We start from the raw sequence: 5,045 nt of genomic DNA on the forward strand, positions 1-5,045 counted from the left end.
TTGTATATCTTTCTCTCCCATTTCCAAAACGTCCAAGATCATGGATTTCTCATGTGTGGTTGAAGAGATATGGTTCAATCATGGCAAAGTGTGGTTTAGACTTCAAATGACCATAACTTTCAAACCAAAACTCCAATTTGAGTGGTTCTTTTTGCACATTGATCCTTGTAACATGCATTTTCCAAGCATACAATCATTTGGCATGAAATCTCATTTGCATGGCATTGGCTCATTCATGAAGATTTTGGGAAGAAATTTCATAAACTCATTTTGGTTGAATATATGCATACAATATCACTTCCAAAGCTTGCATGAACACATTTTAAGTGGATTTTGGCCTTGCACATGCACTGTTCACGTGCACGAGGGTGCATGGAGTATGAAATTGATTTTTTGCGTTCACACCACAAAGTCCCTAATCTCATTTGCATTTGCTTAAACCATTGCCTAAACATGATTAGCATGGACTATATAGCCTTAATCATAACTGATTGCATCACAATTACCAATTCTAGATCTAGAATCACAAAAATCTCAAAAATTCTCTCTCATTTTTTTTGCAAAATCCTTCAAACACTAGCACTTTTCCTTGATTCATTCATCATCCTGAGATATAATTGAGCATATTTGCACTTGGAAACAGAGGAAATCGTGCCTATTTTGTTCATGTTCAAGGTGTGGAGCTTCCATGGCAAGTGAAGATTGAGCAAGATTCATGTGCATTCAAGCTTCCAATTTATCATCATTTACTTCCCTAAGCACATTGGAGAAGGATTGAAGCATTGCCAAGCCTTGAAACACGTGAATCCAGCTGCTGTTCATCAAGAGGTTACATTTTCGACCTCTTTAATTCTCAAAATTGTTGTGCCTATTGTATAGTTCATAGGTTGGTGATGAATCTGAGCTTTGAATGTGTTGAAATGATGCATTGTACGCAAAGATCCATGTGATTCAAGTTTGGATGTTGTTTTTTATTTCCTTGGATCCATGCGTTTGATGAGGTTTTTCCATGAAATGATTATTGATCTTTGATGTATGATGCATGACAAATCGTTTGGTGTAATTTTTTGTGGATTTCTGGACGATTTGGATTTTTCTGGAAAAATTTGGATGAAGATCTTCATGATCTTCATCATGTTCATAGTATTTCCAGGTTTCCTGCGAAATTACCTGCGGAACGCATAAGGACACCTGCGAATTTTGCCACGAGTTCATGTTAGTTACCTGCGGATTTTTTGAATCCAGGCAGGAGCGCGCGTTAGGGCTAGATCCAAAACACAGTCGCTTTGACTATAGCGCGCATTTGTAGTTTCAAATAGATACACGGTTCGAGCATGGGCGAATGTATTTTGCAAATTGCCTTGCCTTTTCATCATTTCCTTCACATTATTTGCCTTGGCTTCACATTTCCATTTTAATTTTCCATGAACTTCCAAAATTCACAACAAATTGAAAAATCAACCAAATGTTCTCCAATTTTTTGCATTGTGATCCTCATGCTGTCCATTATTTTTTGATCATTAATTCCAAAATTGTGCTTGGCTGAATATTTTTTTGGTGCTAGGATGATTGAACATGTATCCATATTTGACATTGCCATGCTATATCCTTTGTGAAATGCTGGTCTTTGATCCAATGAATGTGAAATTTTGCATGCTATAACTAGACACATTGCTTGACATTTTGGTGTTGATTTGGTATTTTTATCACTTATCATTTCTATTTTATGATCATGTTAAGTTAGGTGTGACAATTTGTGTCACACCTTGTGATGTTCAATTTGAATGATGTGTTTGCCATGCCAAATGATATCCAATTTCCTTGATTTTTTGTGTGATGCATGTTATAGATGTTGTGATTGCTCATGATTTTTGTTGGAATTATTTGGATCATTTCTGATTTAATTGAGATTTTTCATTCTGGTTGGTCACATTTGAGCTTTAAAATTGCCTTGAACTTCATTTGATCATGAAATGCTTGTTCCTTATCCATTGCTTCTGAATTTTTGCATACTATTTCTAGACATGTTGAGTGTTGTTTTGGCTCTGGTTTGAGGTTTTTACCAATTACCATTTCTGTTTTATGCCTATGCTAACTTGGTGTGACAATTTGTGTCACACATGTGCTTGTTGTGCTTGTTTTGACTTATGCTATGTGGTTGCCATGCCTAATGATGTCCAATGCTTCTAATTTTTTGTGTGATAATCATGTTATATGTTCTGTTTACTCATGAATTTTGCCAAGATTATTTGAATCATTTTTGATTTAATGTGCATTTGTTTCTTCTGATGTCACAATGTGGTCACAATTTGCATACCTTGCCATGTTTGGTTCATGAAATGCTTTTGGTTAATGATATTGATAGGGGACCTTTTGAGTTGTGTTCTGGATTGGATAAGGACGATCCATGTTAAATTTCATGTTCTGTTTTGAATGTTTGACCCTCTTTTGACCCTAGGCTTTGACCTAGTGGTTTGGACTCACTGTTTGGATTGTGGATTTCAGGTTAAGAAGCACATTACCATGGTTGGATTGGTCCACTCATTTGGATTGATTAGTGGATTGATGTTGGGTAACCTTATGTTGTTTTGTAGGTTGATGCCAAGTCATTTGTGTTGTGCCAATTAGCTTGTGGCTTGCACATTGTTGCCTAATTCCTTATCTGTCTGATTATGTGATTGACTGTTGTCTGTCTATTTCATTGATTGAATTGTAAACTGATTGGTTTAGATTTTTTCAGGTACCTAAGTTGCTTTGAGTTCTTTTGAACTTGCTTTTGCTTTGCTTGGTTGCTTAACCATTGAGGTATAACTCTCTGACTTCATGTAGTCTGGAAGACCTGTCCTGTTATGTGGGCAGGCACCTGTCTGAAGCCCTCCTTAAGAGGCAATGCATGTGTTTGTTTATCTTTGTGCCAAGCAGGAAAAGTCCTCTTATGAAGCAATTGGCAGATAAAAGAGATGTGTAATCCATCTCCTGCTATTCAGTGTGTCATCCACTTTGCTCACACCATGTGTTGATGCATTGTGGATATTAACCCAAGATCTTTGTTGTGTCAGTCATATGTGGAGAAGAGTTCCTACTTTCTGAACTCCCCCACTTTCATTTGTCTGAAGCTCTCCCAGGCCAGGGATAAGAGCTGTGAGGTCTTATCCTCACTTCCCATTTCATCTGCTTCACCCTAACTCTCAATGTTAGGGTTAAGAGCTAACTACACCCGATTCCAGTTGGCTTGCTTTTGCAGCCTAACCTTGTATGAGCCCAATTGATTGCATATAGTGTGTGTGATTGTTTATTGTGCTTGTGTATTTGCCTGTGCTGTTTAGGATAGCTTGCTCCCTGTGCAAGTTAGATAGAAACCTTAACCTAGGGCCATGGTGGATTTACATGATAACTATTAGGCTCGAGTCAGACTCCCTTCTAGTTTGTCATTTCCCAGTCTCTGGTTAGGTTAGAAGTTCTTTCCCTGTTAAGGGGAACTACGTCGCCCTGATCCTCATACCAGATGAGGTACGTAGGCAGGAGATGAGCTGATCTCTCTGGGCGCCCTTTTTCTTTTTCAACCCATTGAGTGTGTTGGAGTCTGACATAAGTCCAGCGATTGGCAGTCGGTTTCCTGTGTCTTGTTTGCTTGTTGGAGTTTGACATAAGTCCAGCGATTGGCAGTTGGTTTCCTGTGTGTGTGTTTGTTGGTTCGGAGTCTGATGTAAGTCCAGCGATTGGAATTCGGTTTCCATGTTTGCCTGTTTGTGTGGAGTCTGACGTAAGTCCAGCGATTGTCAGTCGGTTTCCTGTGTGGTTTTGTTTGGCGTGCGTTAGCCGAGCTACGAGTGCTCTGATTCTTCTCCGGTCAGAGAAGATACGTATGCATAGGATGCGACATCCTAGCGAGCACGTTTCCCCTGTCCCGAACTACGTCGACTCTGATGTCTGTGTCTGACAGACTACGTAGGCCCAGGATGCGATATCCTGCCGAGTTAGTTTCTCTTGTTTTTTTGTGTTTCTTTCCAGCCTTGTGCAGTGTGTGAGTAGTTTTTAGCAACCTTATCCTTTCTTTTGTGCGTGGATCCCGTCGAGTACGACGGATGCGTAGGGGTGCTAATACCTTCCCTTCGCATAACCGACTCCCGATCCCATCCTTCTCTGGTCGCGAGACCATGTCTTTTCCAGGTTTACTTCGAGCGTTTCCTTTCCCTCCTTTGGGATAAATAACGCACGGTGGCGGCTCTGTTGTTTCGTTTTCCCGCCGGTTTTTCGCGTAATGCGACAAATGCTATAAAACTTAAGCATACTTGACTTCTAAAAAAGACAAACCTTATCAAACTTCTTTTTGTTCCTTTGTTGAACTTTCCTTTAAGAGCCTTTTTTTAAAGATTAGATATTAGTCTATTCTTGTAGTGATGCAAACCACTATATTTCTATAATATGTTGAGAAATAATTATCATTTTCCACTTGAATGTTGAGACATGCTTGTGAGAAATTCCAAGTAAAAGTTCTCCATATCAAGATGATGCAAATGCTAATTTCCTCATACTTATGGGTAATAAGTTACGGTTTTCACACGAATACGACAAAATGTCTTTTCAAATTAAAATCAATCCACAAATAACCCACCTTTTTCTATAAAAACAGATTTTCAAGTGGTTCATATGGAGTATCATAGATATGAGGGGTGTTAATACCTTCCCCTTGCATAACCAGCCCCCATATCAAGATTTCTCTTCTTTTTTTTACCTTTTTGTGGGTTTTGTTCGACCTTTTTCCCATTCCCTTTGGAAACAATAAAGTTTGGTGGCGACTCTTGATTTTGTGATTTAAGTTAAACAATAACTTAATCTCAAAATTTTCCCACCATGACAAAATGAGGTTTCTTACCACTACATATCTCATATGGTGTCTTCTCAATCTTTTTTGGACGGAACACGGTTAAGTGTGTAAGTTGTTGTCAACAGAGCATCTCCCAAAAAGGATTTTGGAAGATCGACATGACTCATCTTGGATCAGACCATGTCTAACAAGGTTCGATTTCTTCTCTTAGATACAC

The sequence above is a fragment of the Lathyrus oleraceus genome, chromosome 1, assembly GCF_024323335.1.
Source record: "Lathyrus oleraceus cultivar Zhongwan6 chromosome 1, CAAS_Psat_ZW6_1.0, whole genome shotgun sequence".
Lineage (NCBI taxonomy): Eukaryota > Viridiplantae > Streptophyta > Magnoliopsida > Fabales > Fabaceae > Lathyrus > Lathyrus oleraceus.